The sequence below is a fragment of the Kogia breviceps genome, chromosome 2 (assembly GCF_026419965.1).
Source record: "Kogia breviceps isolate mKogBre1 chromosome 2, mKogBre1 haplotype 1, whole genome shotgun sequence".
NCBI classification, from domain to species: domain Eukaryota; kingdom Metazoa; phylum Chordata; class Mammalia; order Artiodactyla; family Physeteridae; genus Kogia; species Kogia breviceps.
In genome coordinates this window covers 59836770-59854906 of record NC_081311.1, presented here as the reverse complement: position 1 = coordinate 59854906, position 18137 = coordinate 59836770, and the positions used below count along the sequence as shown (strand labels likewise).

Here is an 18137-nt window from a genome sequence, read left to right as displayed (position 1 = left end):
GGATTCTGTTTGCTAGTATTTTGTTGAGGAATTTTGCATCTATATTCATCAGTGATACTGGTCTGTAATTTTCATTTTTTGTAGTATCTTTGTCTGGTTTTGGTATCAGGGTGATGGTGGCCTCATAGAATGAGTTTGGGAGTGTTCCTTCCTCTGCAGTTTTTTGGAAGAGTTTGAGAAGGATGGGTGTTAGCTCTTCTCTAAATGTTTGATAGAATTCACCTGTGAAGCCATCTGGTCCTGGACTTTTGTTTGCTGGAAGATTTTTAATCACAGTCTCAATTTCAGTGCTTGTGATTGGTCTGTTTATATTTTCTATTTCTTCCTGGTTCAGTCTTGGAAGGTTATATCTTTCTAAGAGTTTGTCCATTTCTTCCTGGCTGTCCATTTTATTGCCATAGAGTTGCTTGTAGTAGTCTTGTAGGATGCTTTGTGTTTCTGCGGTATCCGTGGTAACTTCTCCTTTTTCATTTCTAATTTTATTGATATGAGTTCTCTCCCCCTTTTTCTTGATGTGTCTGCCTAAAGGTTTATCAATTTTATCTTCTCAAAGAACCAGCTTTTAGTTTTCTTGATCTTTGCTATTATTTTCTTTGTTTCTATTTCATTTATTTCTGCTCTGATGTTTATGATTTCTTTCCTTCTACTAATTTTGGGTTTTGTTTGTTCTTCTTTCTCTAGTTCCTTTAGGTGTAAGGTTAGATTGTTTATTTGAGATGTTTGTTGTTTCTTGAGGTAGGATTGTACTGGTATGCACTTTCTTCTTAGAACTGCTTTTGCCGCATCCCATAGGTTTTGGATTGTTGTGTTTTTGTTGTAATTTGTCTCTAGGTATTTTCTGATTTCCTCTTTGATTTCTTCAGCGATCTTTGGTCATTTCATAACATATTGTTTAGCCTCCATGTGGTTGTGTTTTTTACGTTTTTTTCCCTGTAATTGATTTCTAATCTCATAGCGTTATTGGAAAAGATGCTTGATATGATTTCAGTTTACTTAAATTTAGCAAGGCTTGGTTTGTGACTCAAGATGTGATCTATCCTGGAGACTTTTTCGTGTGCACTTGAGAAGAAAGTCTAATCTTCTCTCTTTGCATGGAATGTCCTATAAATATCAATTAAATCTGTCTGGTCTATTGTATCATTTAAAGCTTGTGTTTCCGTATTAATTTTCTGTCTGGATGATCTGTCCATTGGTGTAAGTGAGGTGTTAAATTCCCCTACTATTATTGTGTTACTGTCGATTTCCTCTTTTATAGCTGTTAGCAGTTTCCTTATGTATTGAGGTGCTCCTATGTTGGGAGAATATATATTTATAATTGTTATATCTTCTTGAATTCATAACTGTTATGTCTTCTTGATCATTATGTAGTGTTGTTCCTTGCCTCTTGTAACTTTTTTTTTTTTTTTTGCGGTACGTGGGCCTCTCACGGCTGCGGCCTCTCCCATTGCGGAGCACAGACTCCGGATGCGCAGGCCCAGCGGCCACGGCTCACGGGCCCAGCCATTCTGTGGCATGTGGGATCTTCCTGGACCAGGGCACAAACCTGTGTCCCCTGCATCGGCAGGTGGACCCTCAACCACTGCGCCACCAGGGAAGCCCAACATTTTTTATTTTAAAGTCTATTTTATCTGATATGAGTATTGCTAGTCCAGCTTTCTTTTGATTTCTATTTGCATGGAATATCTTTTTCCATCCCCTCACTTTCAATCTGTATGAGTCCCTAGGTCTGAAGTGGGTCTCTTTTAGATAGCATATATATGGGTCTTGTTTCTGTATCCATTCAGTGAACCTGTGTCCTTTGGTTGGAGGATTTAATCCGTTCACGTTTAAGGTAATTATGTGTATGTATGTTCCTTTTACCATTTTCTTAATTGTTATGGGTGGTTTTGTAGGTCCTTTTCTTCTCTTGTGTTTCCCACTTAGAGAAGTTTCTTTAGCATTTGTTTTAGAGCTGATTTGGTGGTGCTGAATTCTCTTAGCTTTTGTTTGTCTGTAAAGCTTTTGAGTTCTCTGTCAAATCTGAATGAGATTCTTGCTGGGTAGAGTAATCTTCATTGTAGTTTCTTCCCTTTCATCACTTTAAATATATCATGCCACTCCTTTCTGGCTTGTAGAGTTTCTGCTGAGAAATCAGCTATTAACCTTATGGAAGTTCCTTTGTATATTATTTGTCATTTTTCACTTGTTGCTTTCAGTAATTTCTCTTTGTCTTTACTTTTTTTCAGTTAGATTACTGTGTGTCTCGGCATGTTTCTCTTTGGGTTTATTCTGCCTGGCACTCTCTGTGCTTCCTGGCCTTGGGTGGCTATTTCCTTTCCCATGTTAAGGAAGTTTTCGACTAGTCTTTTCAAATATTTTCTCCAGTCCTTTCTGTCTCTCTTCTCCTTTTGGGACCCCTATAATGCAAATGTTGTTGAGTTTAATGTTGTCCCAGAGGTCTCTTAGGCTGTCTTCATTTCTTTTCATTCTTTTTTCTTTATTTTGTTCCGTGGCAGTGAATTCCACCATTTTGTCTTCCAGGTCACTCATCCGTTTTTCTGCCTCAGTTATTCTGTTATTGATTCCTTCTAGTGTATTATTCATTTCAGTTATTGTATTGTTCATCTGTTTGTTTGTTCTTTAATTCTTCTAGGTGTGTGTTCTTTTATTCTTCTAGGTCTTTGTTAAACATGTCTTGCATCTTCTTGATCTTTGCCTCCATTCTTTTTCCGAGGTCCTAATTCATCTTCACTATCATTATTCTCAGGCAATCTTCCAGAAAAAGAATTATCTCCACTCCATTTAGTTGTTTCTCTGCCTTTTCATTTTTTCTACCTTTCTGTGAACGTGGTTTCCCTTCCAAAGGCTGCAGAATTGTAGTTCTTCTTGTTTCCGCTGTCTGCCCTCTGGTCTATAGTCACTTCTTAACTGTCAGCACCACTACAGGCATCTGTCCCTTGCTTTGTGCCACCATCATTCTTTGCCTAAGTTGTTATAGTAGTCTCTGTTAGTCTCTCTTTTTCCATCCTTCCCACCTTCATTATGTTCTTGGCATAGCAGATGGGTTGAGTCTTTAAAAACAAAAGTTAGATCATGATGGTCTGATAAAAATAAGGTATAGAAATGGTAAAGAAAAGAAATATTATTTGCAGGTGAACTGACTGTGTTTTTGTAAAACTCAAAAAAAGTGAACTGACAAATAATTAGAAACAACATTTACTTGGTGGAGGATTATAGAATTGATACATAAAAAATAATTTTTATACTTTTCTGTATACAAAGAACCATAAATGGTAAATTAACAGCAACATAAATAGAGTACAACTAATATCAAGAGAGTAGTAGTACCAGTGGGGTTTATTCTAAGATGAAACAATCATTCAGAATTAGTGAATCTATGAATATCATTTACCATGCTGTCCCCAGCTGCTTCCCAGAGGTTACTGTTGTTCACTCATCAACTCCAGACCAGCTAAACCAACGAACCCTGCTATCTGGTGGCTGAACCACACCTTCTGAAGTGAAGTGTGATCCTTTACATGTTTTTTCCTTCCTTAGGCATTTTTCAGTCAGCCCTACAGTACCATATGGAGCTTTCTTGTATCTTATAGTTACTCTTTTATCATAGTTAATGCTTTGTGTTAAAATTTCCCCATTTAATTTACTGTGGTTTTAATCTTTTTATTGAATCAACGTAATGTGCTATATTAGTAGGTTGTTGGAGAAATTTTATATGATTATTTTCATAGATGCTAAAAGTACATTTTCAACTCAAGATTCATTTTTTTATTAACTTTTATGAATTGAAGTGTAACACACATAGAAAAGTATACAAATCATAAGTGTACACCTGAAAGAATTACCGCAGAGTAAACATACTGTTTAACTGCCATTCAGTTCTAGAAATAGAACTTGGCCAGCAGCCCAGAAGCACCCCTGGTCCCCCTCTTTCTTCCCCAAAGGTATCCACTATCCTGACTTAAACACCAGAGAGTAGTTTTGCTGTTTTTGAACTTTAAATAAATGGAATCATATAGTATGTATTTTTTTGTCTCTTGCTTCTCTGGCTCACCTTTGTGTGATTTATCCACATCATTTTTGGTAGTATTGCTTTATTCATTTTCTTTTCTATGTCCTATTCCACTGTAAAAATTCATCTTAGTTTACTGTATTCTACTGTTGATGGATGTTTGGGTTGTTTCTAGTATGGCTCTATTTGAAATAATGCTAGTGATGAGCATTATTGTATGTATCTTTCGGTGTTCATGTGCACACATTTCTATTGGAATTATATGTAGCATTGGAAATACTGGGTCACTGAGTATGCTTGTCTTAAATTTTACTAGATACCATCAAAAAGATTTCCAGGGCTTCCCTGGTGGCGCAGTGGTTGAGAGTCTGCCTGCCGATGCACGGGATATGGGTTCATGCCCCAGTCTGGGAAGATCCCACATGTCGCAGAGCAGCTAGGCCCGTGAGCCACGGCCGCTGAGCCTGCGCGTCCAGAGCCTGTGCTCCGACGGGAGAGGCCTGCGTACTGCAAAAAAAAAAAAAAAAAAAAAAAGATTTCCAAAGTTTTGTATTCCCACCATCAGCAGGACTGAGAATTCTAGTTTTTCCACTGGTGTTTTCAGTCTTTAAAACTTTTCTTTCAGCCATACTGTTGGGTGGGTTGTGGTGTCTCATTACTGTTTAATTGTATTTCCTTGACTATGATCACTAATGAAGTTAAGCATTTTCTTTTTTGTTTATTTACTGTTTGTATATACTTGTCTGTGCATTGCATGTTTAAGTTCTTTCCTCCAGTTTTCCCTTGGGTGTTTAATAATATTTGATTCATAGGAAATTTCTATATTCAGGTTATGGCCCCTTTTGGTTGGCCAATGCCTTCTGTGACTTTGAGACTTTCCTTTTCACTCTTTGAAAGGTATCTTTTTGTAAATAAATATTCTTCATTTTAATCTGGATACTCCTTTTGGTGTTCTTCTCTGTTTTTACTCTATGATTTTGACTATCGTTGGTGTTATTTCATTCTAAAATGTTGTGTAGAATTTAGTGATAATGCTGTATCGACCTGGAGTTTTCTTTGTGGGAATATTCCATTAAAAATAGGTAAAGGACTTTTTATATTTTTCTATTTATTCTTATACCACTTTTGGTAAGATTTGTATTTATAATTATAAGTATTAGTACATTTTGTCTAAATATTAAAATGTGTTGGCATACCCTTGTTCATAATATCTTGCTGTGATTCTTTTAATTTGTATATAATCTATGGAGATTTACCCTTTTGCATTTCTGCTACTGGTTATTTGTTACTCCTAAGGGTTTATCAATTTTATAAACCTTTTCAAAGAACCAACTTTGGCTTTGTTGTTCCCCTACAGAGCATGCTTGTTTTCTGTTTCTGCTTTTTCAGCTCTTTGTTATTTTCTTTTTCTATTTCCTTTGGGTTTAGTTTGCAGTTCTTTTTTTAACCTTCTGGAATAGACACTTAACCATAAAAAATACATTTTTTTTTACATGGCAAAATGTTTACATAAAGTCAGAAGACAATTTACAAACTGATTAAAACAGTTGCAAATTAAATTAGAGTCCAGGTCCTACTTCTTTAATATGTAAAGAGCTTCTAGTAGTCAATATGAAAATAACAACAATTACATATTAAAACTGAGCAATGTCTGAACAGATAGATGATGGATAGAAAAGTTAATATTAATGGCACTTAAGCATATAAAAGTATGTTCATCCTCTCTCATAAGAAGAATTCAAAGTAAACATATTGTGATAATTCTTATATAATATCTTGGCAAGGATATAGAGAATAAGCACTTGCATAATATGGTGGGAATATAAACTGCCACAATCTCTTTGAAGGAACAATTTATATTATTTATCAAAATTTTAAAAGCCCTTTGATCTATGAATTTTATATATGCATAAGGATGTTGGTTCCCTTATTAACTGTAAAAACAAAAAGAAAAAAAAGCTTAGAAAACACCTATATGTTTATGTAGCTATGCAATGGAAAGCTGTGAAGCCACTGAAAAGAGGTAGACTGTAGGTGCTGGTTGTTATGGAACAAGCTCTAGGAAAGATTGGTTGCTGAAAAATGTATCTTGTTAAAAGAGTTTATGAGTGAAGTGTCAAAGTTTCATGTGTGTATAGTGAATTTCCGAAGTGCCAGTTAGTGTCAGTTGTGCAAGATAAAGGCTAAGTGTTTGTTTTATGTTTATGGAATTGAATTGACTTCATCTTGTATTTCACACAGGCTATTCAGCATTTCTTTTAGTTATGTTGTGTTTTCTCACTTATATTGTAAACTCAATGAAAATAGAAGATATGGACCATGTTATATGCTCATGTGCTCTACACTGCCTGGCATAATACATTGAATGCTGTACAGCCAATATTTTGTGAATGCAGAATAGAATTAGTTGACACTCAGACACTCATTTATTTTATAGTTTCAGAACCTGGTCACATATTTAGCCCCCTGTGGTTGATAGATACAACAGACATTATTTTATTTTCATGTTTCAGAAGAGTGAACTGAGCCCAAGTGATTAAGTGATTTCTCTAAAGCAGGGATTGGTAAATAAAGCCTGTGGGACAAATCTGTGCCATCACCTGTTTTTGTATGGTCTATAAGCTAAGAATGGTTTTTATATATTTTAATGACTGGGGGGAAAAAGAATAATATTTTATGACAAGAAAGTTATATGAAGTACAAATTTCAGTGTCCATAATTAAAAGGTATTAAAAGATATCATGAACATTCATTTATGTATTGTCTGTGGCTGCTTTCCCACCACTGTGGCTGAGTTGAGTAGTTGCAGTAGAGATTTGACGTAGTAGTCTCATTGATTGCTTCATTCACACTGCTGGCTGACACACTGCACATCTCAGTGATGCGGTTGTGATTCAGTAGTGTTTCAGGTGTCACGCATATTTCTGTGCCATACACTTTATTTCTCATTACTGTTGCATATCCCATTATGTCAAAACAAGAAAAGGAGAGAAAGGGGGGCTTTGAATCTTATGGTTTTAAGGGAGCATGGACTGTGGATTATTTTATTAAACTAGATAGTAAAACATGGGGCTTATTATGCTCTATTAAAAGAATATAATATACATTGCCATTACCAGGCTAAGTTCTTACATTCCAAACACAGGAAAGCAATTCTCATAAAAGTTAGAAAATTTAAAATATTTCATCATAGCAGATTTTTTCCACAAGTAAAAAAATCGTGAAAATGAGTTGGCAGTCAAAGTTAGGTTTGGAGTGGCTCATTTGTTAGTCAAGCAAAGAGAGCCACTTCCCAATGGTGAGCTAATTAAACTGTGTTTTTTTGTGGTAGCCAAAGAAGTGTGTTCAGAAAAAATAAATTTATTGAAGACTATTAGCCTTTTGGCAACAGTAATTGCTTTAAGAATCAAGGACATTGGTAGCAACACCAGTGGTCAATTAAAGAAGAGGATAATGATTTTGATCGGTTTCCCTGACTCTTGATGAGTCAACAGATGTTTCCTGAGAGTGTTCAGTTGTGTATTCAAAGAGGTAATGCTAAGTTTCAAATGACTGAAGAATTAATTAGCGTCCATGATAAGTGTTTGTAGAACAACTGCAGGCAAGATTATTTTCAAAGAAGTTGACAACATTATTTCAGTATAGTCTGAAGAATATTAAGCTGTGTTACAAGTGATGGCGGTAGAAATAATTGTGGAACATAAAAATTATTTGGACAAATTTACAAAGTTTGTGAAAATGTAAAGTTTTTAAAACCTATGGTTATTCATTGTATTATTATGATTACAAAATTGTGGAAAACATTTGTGTCTGTCATTTATTATTGAACCAGTAATACAAATAGTGAACTTCATTTGATTTCATGAAGAGAGAGTTCCAGTTTTTTCAGAAATTTGAGCTGTTTGACATGGCCTACCCCTGTAAGTTTGATAATTACAGTTTGTTTGTTTGTTTGTGGTATGCGGGCCTCTCACTGTTGTGGCCTCTCCCATTGCGGAGCAAAGGCTCCAGATGCGCAGGCTCAGCGGCCATGGCTCACGGGCCCAGCCACTCCACGGCATGTGGGATCCTCCTGGACGGGGGCATGAACCCGTATCCCCTGCATCGGCAGGCGGACTCTCAACCACTGCACCACCAGGGAAGCCCGATAATTAGAATTTTTTGACCTCACGGTCAAGATTCAAATTTTTCTAGACATGAACACGCTTGTTTTACTACTCTTACAGAAAACTGAATGGCTTGAACATTACCTTTTGCTTCAGTCTTTATGTTGTTTCTTACCGATATAATTGATAGTGTTTCTTAATTATGAGGCAAACCAGCTCTTATATGTGAAACTTATACCATGGTAGTCATTTGACAGCGACTGGGGTAGTTTGAATTACAGGTAGTATACGTCACATTCTGTCAGAAGTTAAAGCAAGGAGTGATATCTCCATTCACACACACATTTGTAGCAGATATATTTTGCAGGCTGAAACTACAGTTCCAACAGTATTCTTTACACGTTGATGGAAGTGCAAAGAAACTTCCTTATTTCATTATCTTCCAACCATGCAGTTGAGGAGCCTCTACCTAACCTTGAGTTAGAAGTGATTGATCTAAAATGTAGTGACATGCTAAAAGGCAAATATCAAGAGACCTCTGTAGTAGAATTCTGTAAATGCCTTCTAAGTGGTGACTATACTCAACTAAAATCTAAAGTCATATGCTTGTGGATTGATATCAGTATTTGTCAGTATATCTGTGTGAAAAGACATTTTCAAAGTTGAAATATGTAAAATCGCATTATAGATCAGTGTTAGTAGGTGAACATTTGCAGTCTTTTTTTGTGTGTGGTACGTGGGCCTCTCACTGTTGTGGTCTCTCCCGTTGCAGAGCACAGGCTCTGGACGTGCAGGCTCAGCGACGATGGCCCAACTGCTCCGCAGCATGCGGGGTCCTCCCGGACCGGGGTACGAACCTGTGTCCCCTGCATCAGCAGGTGGACTCTCAACCACAGCGCCAACAGGGAAGCCCTGCAGTCATTTTTGATGATAGCGAGCAGTAACTTCAAACACCCATTAAATGAAATGTTATTCCGCACAAAAGAATTACATTCTACTACTAATAGTAGACCTGAATTACCAAAAACTCTTTGGAAATTTTTTTCTCTTATTTTATAACTACCTAAATAATACTGTTATTATTTGTTTTCCTCATTATCCACAAAGCCCAAAATATTTATTACCTGACTTTTTACAGAGAAACTTTTCTGAACCCACTCTCCCCCTGAAGGAATAATAGTATGTCTAATTAGAAACCAGTTATGCGTTGAATTGATAGTCTTTTATTCTCATTTTAGAGTTCTTGCATTTAGAAAATACTAAAAATGTTCAAATTTGGAAAAGTTTATTGTCTATGTAATGTAATTTAAATCTCTGAAGTGTTGGAAACAAAATTCACCTGTAAATTATGTCAGTAGAGTATATCCTATAGGGTTTCTTGCAACAAACACTCTTCTGTAGTAGCTGTCTAACTTTGAAATTCACAGTTTTGCCTTCTTTACCTTTTTTTTTGTTTGCTTTTGCTTCCAAATAGACTGATGACTGTTCACAGTTTTTTACTTCTGAAATCCAGTATATACTGGAAAGGATTTTTATTCCACATTATGCTGAGTCTAATGTTGGCGGTTGTTTTTAAAAACAGTATGGGGACTTCCCTCGTGGTGCAGTGGTTAAGTATCTGCCTGCCAGTGCAGGGGGTATGGGTTTGAGCCCTGATCCGGGAAGATCCCACAGATCTTGGTTGCCACAGAGCAACCAAGCCCATGTGCCACAACTACTGAGCCTGTGCTCTAGAGCCCGTGAACCACAACTGCAGAAGCCCGCACGCCTAGAGCCCGTGGTCTGCAACAAGAGAAGCCACCGCAATGAGAAGCCTGCGCACTGCAATGAAGAGTAGCCCTGACTCGCCACAACCAGAGAAAGCCTGAACGCAGCAACAAAGACCCAAACGCGGCCAAAAATAGATTAATTAAGTACAAAGAAGCGTGAATACCTCCTGCAAATTACTAAGCTTCATGGGCAGTTTTGTTTTTAAATTCTGTGAGAAATAAGAGTTTTAGGATCTCATATAACACGCCTTGATACATTATGTAATATATATATTGGTAAATAATGTTTTATGAAACAAACATTTACATTCATGTCTTGATTCAAAAGAACAATACATCTTCAGGTTTTTAATGTAAATTAATCCATTTTTTCCTTACAGTAGCTTTCTGCGAGCTTATTGCTATCTCTTGAGAGTTTACATCTTTGACAAGAATATTTGTAATTTGAACTCGTCACCCATTATTGTTCAGTTAGCAATTATAAAGGATTATAGACAGTTACCTTCTGGTTGCTGATCCTTTTTAAATCACTATATTCTCATGATTATTTTGTAATTAAGTCTTATATATTGAGCCCTAGTGTTTGTTTTTCAAGTTTTCTTTTATGGAGCGTTTTTGTCTTTTGGTACTTTACTTCTGAATTATAGTTCCTTTTTTCAAGTCTGTTTATATTCAATGGGATTAAAAACACACTTCCACTTTTAGAACAGATTTATCATCTACCCTTCAGGCTGTTCTTTAACATGGAACTCTTAAGAATGAATATCTTAAGATATTCCCCAGATGTTTTAAACTCCAGCAAACTTGTGGTTTTCTTTATTGGAATCTCTGTTGGTAGTATTCAGAAGATGAAAGAAAACATCTCCTCAGTCTCTAAGCACTTTTCATACTGATTTTAGTGTCTTTTGCTGCAAAGACATGCATAAAATAAAACTTCTATACTGATAAATCCTTCTTTTAAAATGTAATATCAGAATCCTTCTTTTAAAATGTAATATCAAAATGAGAATTGCATTAACAATAATGTAAAAAATAATATTGTGTGTTGCATGTGCTTTTGAATCAACTTTGTTATGTGATTCGTTTTTGGTTTTTTATAGCTGTGACATTTGGTCAGTTGTTTAACGGGTTATGCAATAGATTTTATTCTTCATTACTTAGAGATTGAGGATGTTTTGCTTCAAGTGTTTTTCCGAAATGTTGGGAAGTTTGAATTTAAACTTTTAAAGATGTCAGTCATTTAGTTCTTTTTTTAGAAGGCAGCCAAATTGCAAATTATTTGAAAAATCAACTAAATTATTCCTCCGTAGTTATAAAAATAGTTGGTAACATTTATTGAGTGCTTACTATGTTCAAGGCCCTGGCATAATACAACACAGTGGTAATGATTCGTACTAATTGAAAGAAGGATAATAAAGAGTTAATAAATGAAAGAGTGAAGTAGTGCACTGTAAACACAGGGGCTTTTCTCATCTTGAGCCTGTTGTAAAGGAAGCAAGTAGGAGCATCTTATCTGATCTGTTTTTTAGAAATAATCTGATTTTTTTCTCACCAGGTAACATCATATCTAAGTGTTAACCTAAAATTTATGTCTTATAGTTAAATTTCTCTCTAATAACAATGTTCTACATTCTTTTTTTTTTTTTTTTTTTTTTTTGAGTTCTTTTGCCTTCATAGTCCACCTCATGTCCAGTAGGTATCTGGGACATAGGCAAAATCACAATCAGTGTCAGTATTGGGTTCTTTTAAAAAGTATTCAAGAAAAACTTAATTTCCTTAAAATGTGTACAGGTTGGTAATCTGTACCTTCTTAAAAATCCAACACCACCAGCAGCAGTAGCAAGAAGACTCTCATTTAATCCTTCCAGAGTTCATCCATCCATTTATTTATCAAACTGTTTTTTTGGCGTGCATGTGGCGTGTCAGGCACTATGCTTAAATATTGTGGAATGCAAAAACAGATAGGGTCTTTAATACCATGTTTTATGAATGAGGAAGCCTAGTCTTAAAAAATAAATTACTTGCCCCATGTCAGACTACTAGATGAACATGAAGTTAAAGCCAAGTCTGTCTATACCAGAGCCTTTGCTTGAGGAACACTGCCTGTCCTGATGCCTTGCAGTGTAAAATCATATTTTGACCATATTGGTATCAAATTTGTCTTACATGTCCTTAGTAAGGAATTTGACTATGCTGGATGGACCTTCCTTCATCCCTCCCTCCCTTCCTCCTTCCCCTCCCTTCCCTCCCCTCCCTCCCTTCCTCCCTCCCTTCCTTCCTTCCTTCCTTCCTTCCATCCATCCATCCATCCATCCATCCACCTATCCACCTTTTCCTCGTAAATACTGATATTCCACCTACTTCCACCCTCTGGGTTCTTCTCATTTGTCTGGGCATGGATTTCTTTGACTTTATAATATTTGGGTTTTTTGAGCTTCTTAAGCCTGTAAGAGTGTATCTTTAATCAAATTTGGGAAGTTTTAATAAGATGTTATTTCTTCAAAACTTTTTTGTGCACTGCATTTTTTGTGTTCTCCTGACACTCTCTGGTAACATAAATGTTAGATCTTTTAGTATTATTTCATAGGTATCTGAGTATTTGTTCATGTAAAAAAAAATCATTTTTCTCTCTGTTGTTCAGACTGTAACATTTTTATTGCTCTGTCTTCAAGTATACTGAGTTTTAATTCTGTCTTCCCCATTTTGCTGTTGAGTCCATCTAATGAGTTTTAAATGTTCACTTATTTAATTTTTATTTGGTCTTCTTTACATCTTGTATTTCTTTGCTGAGTCTTTCTTTTTTTCCAGATATTTCAAGAGTTTTAGTAGTTTTGGTCCCCTGGAGTTCTCCTCTTTGGTCCTCTAGCCAGAGAGCCGGGGCTTTATTTTCCCAGTTCTGCCACAAACATCCGTGACTGAGACTTGTCTGGGGCTAAGTAATAGGAAGATATAGAGAGAATATTCTAGGTTTAAACCTACTCAATAAATTCTTAAATTCATATATCAAATTATTCAGTTCTAGATGTTTACTCTTTTTATAATTTTAATCCTCTGTTGAAATTCTCCATTTTTTCATCTAGTTTATGCATTCTTTTCTTTACTTCCAGTATCTAAATCATTTTGAAAACTTTTTCTAGTTTTGTTTTGTTTTTAGTTTTTAATCAAATTATTTTGCCTCTTTACATAACTATCAATTGTTTATTGTTTGCCAGATACTTTATATAAGAACTGTTGATCCTTCAGATTGTATATTTTACCAGAGTGTTCACCCTTTTGTATACAAGGCTGATGTGGAGTGACAGGAGAGCTGATCACTGTAATAAAGTTAAGGATTAAAGCTAGGTCAAAGTTGATTTTCAGTTTTGATAGATTCAGTCTACACTATTTGCCTCTGTTTCTAGAGCTTGACTCTCTAGGATTCTTAGTTTAGACCACTGGGGTCTTTGTCTCATCAGCTGCGTGAAACAGTCCACCAGAGCTGCTCTCAGAGGTTTCTAGCTTAATTCTTCATCCTTCTGTCCAGCACACCTTCAAAATTTGGCAAATAGCTCAAGCGGGAGACTGACATTATAAAAATTTTTTTTAAAAATTAAAGTGTAGTTGATTTACAATGTCGGGTTAGTTTCTCCAGTACAGGACAGTGATTCATTAATACATATATTCTTTTCCAGATTCTTTTCCCTCATAGGTTATTAAAAAATATTGAGTATAGTTCCCTGTGCTATACAGTATGTCTTTGTTAGTTATCTATTTTATTAATAATAGTGTGTATTTAATAATCCCAACCTCCTAATTTATCCCTCCACCCCCTTTCCCCTTTGGTAACCATATGACATTTTGTTTTAGACCCTCAGTTTCCAATTTTATCACTTTAGTACTATGTAATAACTAAAATTCCAACTTTTTTTTAACCCCCTTGCCCTCCACCTCCATACCATTGTTCTGCTAAACCCAAAGTCTGAATTTTAAGCTTCTATATATAACCAGGATAGATACATGTCCTCTCCCAGTCCCCAGCAGAAGAGTGTCTTAGTTTTTATTCTCCTCTCTTCCTAGGGATTTCATTTCTTGCCTATCATGTTTTTAGTTCCTTAGCTCTTGGCCTTTGTTTTGTAAGCACTGCCAGACTGGGCAAACTTTCTGGTTTTTCGGTGATTTGGGTTAACCCTCTTAGCTTACATTTGATTTTCAGAATTCAGCAAATGTGTTATGGGACAAACCAGCTGTGTATTTGAGGTCCCTGAAATGTCACATTTAGTCTTTCTAGCCTCATGGTGCTGAGTACAAATTCGGACAGGTCAGGCAAACAGCTACCAGTGCTGGCCTACCCTTTGAACAGTTCTAACCTCCCTGGAAATTTATTCATTTGGTGCTCGTTGCTTCCATAGATCTTTTCTACCTTTAATGATTTATAATTTGCTTGACTTTTCTAGTTGTTGTCAGTAGGAGTGCTGCTTATGACCCACTATGTGGTACTCAGAATCAAAAGTTCTATATGTTATGTTTGTATGAGAGATTTAAATGTTTGAGTGTTTCGGATGAGTGATATTTTTTATAGTTGTGTAGAGAAAAATGATTAATTATTGCTTGAATACTATCCATATCTGTTATATATGTTTATAGAATTTTTCAATCAGAGTAACTAAGGCCCATTACAAACCATGTATTCTGTGATAGAAATAACAGCCAAAACCAAAGCAGTAAAGGAGGGAAAAAGTATAATTTGTGTTTTGGAACTTCCTGTGGACATATGGATGACATTCTAGGTTTATCAAGAGACTATTCATCTCATTTTGAGAAACACTGCCTTACAGTATTTCTCTTTTCCTTATATATGGCTTTTTCTTGTACAGTTTAAGAGTAAATATCAAACAGTTTTACTGTTTAATGAAAATTATACTTTGGTTTAGTGAAATTTTGTTGTATGTTTTTATAATGAGTAGAAACCTAATGCATACGCCGTGCATCTGAATTTAGGAATAATTCATTTTATCTTAATCATCTATACTTATATACAAAGTACTTTTCAACAGTATATTTGATTATTCATGTGCAAAAATCTTCATCGTCAGAGTTAAATGGGAATAATTAAAAACTAAAACATTTTAGAATTGAATAAGGACTTATCTAAGCAACACATGCTTAAAACTGCTTTCTTATCAAAGAAAATAAAATTAGAGGTTGGAGAAATACCTTTAAATTACAATCCTTATGAACTAATAGCTTAACCCTGGTTTTGAATGACTGTTACTTTTTCCATCTTTTAAAAATATGCTTAAATATAAACACATGTGGGAAATGTTCTTTTGGCTTTTATCAAACTGACATTTAAGTGAATTTTTTTGAACCTCACTAAACATTTGTGGTAAAAGATTTCAAAGCTTTGAATCTTTCTATTTGCCTATGGATTTTTTCCCCCTGTGTTATTCTATTAACATTTGGTCTTAATAAGTATAACCTGTTTAGAATTACTGATGTTTTTTCATTTATTATTTGTTTAGATGAGAAGTTTAGGAAAGAACTTCATCAAAAACCCTACTTGGCAGTTATGAATGCTTTCTTAAGGAAGTTAAATTTTTTGAGTTTTACTCTAAAGATTTTACTTGTGTCTTATCCCTAATATGTCTTCTTTATGAAGTTTTCAAAATCGTTGATGTTTGGTTTCTATGCCATGATGTTAGCACAATGTGAGATCTCCTTTATCTTATGATATACGATGAGATCTCTCTCTTTTTTCCCTCCAAGACTGGGGTAAAAGAGGCTGTAGTTACTGTGAAAGTGGGAAGCAATTGCCCTAAGATAGAACTAGAAAGTATAAAGGATGGTTTTATGGACACTTTCCTATTAATATTCTTTCCTATATTTTACTTATAAGGACTTTTATTTATTTTTTTGCTTAAGGATGATTGGTCCTACATTAGGGTAGAATCATGAAATCTTTCTCATTTCAAGTAGTATTTGTTTAATATCAGATAACTAGAAAAATTACACATTAAAATTTAAGGAGCTATTTCTATTCTTTAATTTCTTCTCTCCCATTTTTTTTCTTATCATTCTTCCTTTTATTTTTCTGGCTTTTAAGAATGATTTTCTGGATGCATCTTAAAAACTAGCCCCCAACTGCCTTTTTATTAAAAAGTAATTAGGGCTTCCCTGGTGGCGCAGTGGTTGTGAGTCCGCCTGCCGATGCAGGGGACGCGGGTTCGTGCCCCGGTCCAGGAGGGTCCCGTGTGCCGTGGAGCGGCTGGGCCTGCGCGTCCGGAGCCTGTGCAAAAAAAAAAAAAAAAAAAAAAAGTAATTCATTTAGTTTTGGGCCACAAGGTGTTTTATTCTAAATAGTCTTATTTTTATTTTATATGATTTTAATTTTTTCTTAACTTTTGGATGAATCTCCTAGTCCTGAGTCTGCCACTTACTAATTGTGAGAAATTCATCAAAAATCATTTAACTGGGCTTAGAGGATAAGGCAGGTGAATTTACTCATTCTTCTTAAAACAAGGTACACAAATAGAATCACACATAACCTGCACTTCAGAATTGCTAGGAGACAGACCATACTAAGAACTCTTAACTATTGGAAGAAACATCATGTTGCAATAGAGCAAGCTCTTACTTACTCCTGTACATCTTTACCACTGGAGAGCAGGGGTGGAGGGTGGAGGGCCTTAAGAGCCTATGAAAAAGAAGGGAGAGATGTGGAGAATGTAGTTCAAGAACAGACACAATCATTCCTGAAAAGAAAAAGTCCAACACACGTTCCAGACCTGTGTTTTAAACATGGAGCAGAATCAGACAAGCCGTCTCACCAGTCAGTGCACCATCCCCAATCCGTTTCAGTTAAGATTTCTCTTTTTGCGCTTTAAGTGGCTTGCCTAGGAAAGCCACTGAACCCTGTCCTGATCCTTAGAGCAAGGGATCTCATTGTTGAAGAGAGAGAGTTTTGGGGAATGTTCTTTGGTGCCCACCTAGATAGTATTTTCTTTTTTTTTTTAAATTTAGTTTTTAAATTTATTTATTTATTTGTTTATTTATGGCTGCGTTGCATCTTTGTTGCTGTGAGTGGGCTTTCTCTAGTTGTGGCGAGCGGGGGCTACTCTTCGTTGCGGTGCGCAGGCTTCTCATTGCAGTGGCTTCTCTTGCAGAGCACTTGCTCTAGGCATGCAGGTTTCAGTAGTGGCAGCACGTGGGCTCAGTAGTTGTAGCTCATGGGCTCTAGAGCGCAGGCTCAGTCGTTGTGGTGCATAGGCTTAGTTGCTCTGCGGCATGTGGGATCTTCCCAGAGCAGGGCTTGAACCTGTGTCCCCTGCATTGGCAGGCAGATTCTTAACCAATGCGCCACCAGAGAAATCCTTTTTTTTTTTTTTTTTTTTTTTTTTTTTTTTAATAAGTCAGGTTTATTGAGGAATATTGAGATATACTTGACATAGAATAAAACTCACTGTTTTTATATGTAATATTCTATGAGATTTAACAAATGTACACCGTTGTGTAACTGTCACCAAATTAGGACATTTCTGTTGTCCTCCAAACTCATACTGCTTTGTAGTCAATTTCTCCTCTCTGATTTCAGTTCCTGACAGTCACTACTCTGATTTCTGTCCCTATAGCCTTGCCTTATCCAGAATGTCAAATAGATGGGATCATATTGTTTGTAGCCCTTTTATGTCTGGCTTCTTTCACATGGCATGATACTTTTGAGATCCACCCATGTTCTTGAATGTGTGGATGTACCACAATTAGTTTATCCATCCACTAACTGATGGACATTTGGGTTATTTCAAGAGTTTGATGATTATAAAAAAGACCGTTATAAACAGTCACGTACTTGAGTCAGCTGTTAAGTATATGTTTAACTTTTTTTAGAAATTGCTGAATTGTTTTCTGAAGAGACTGTACCCATTTTTCATTTCTGTCAGCAATGTGTGTTAGTTACACTGCATCCTTGTCAGCAGTTAGTATTGTTATTTTTTCAAAAGCCATTCTAATAGCTGTATCTCCTTATGGTTTTAATTTGGATTTCCCTAATGACTGTTGATGTTAGAATCTATGCTTATTTGCTGTCTGTATCCTTTCTTTGGAAATGTTTCTATTAATCTTTTGCCCAAGTTTTTAATTGGATTGTTTGTTTTCTCATTATTGAATTTTGAGGGTTCTTTATGTATTCTGGATAGTATATACTTCTCAAAGTTAATATTTATAATAAATGTTGAAAAGTATTTTTATAACAGTATATTTTTGAAATGGTAGGTCAGT

The 18137-nt window shown here is 35.6% G+C and overlaps 1 protein-coding gene across 6 annotated transcripts in view; it reads left to right on the top strand.

Moving 5' to 3' along the window:
• The window catches only part of ADK (adenosine kinase), a 499563-nt gene that overhangs the window by 144170 nt on the left and 337256 nt on the right, over window positions 1-18137 (top strand). The gene's annotated exons all lie outside the window — the stretch shown is intronic.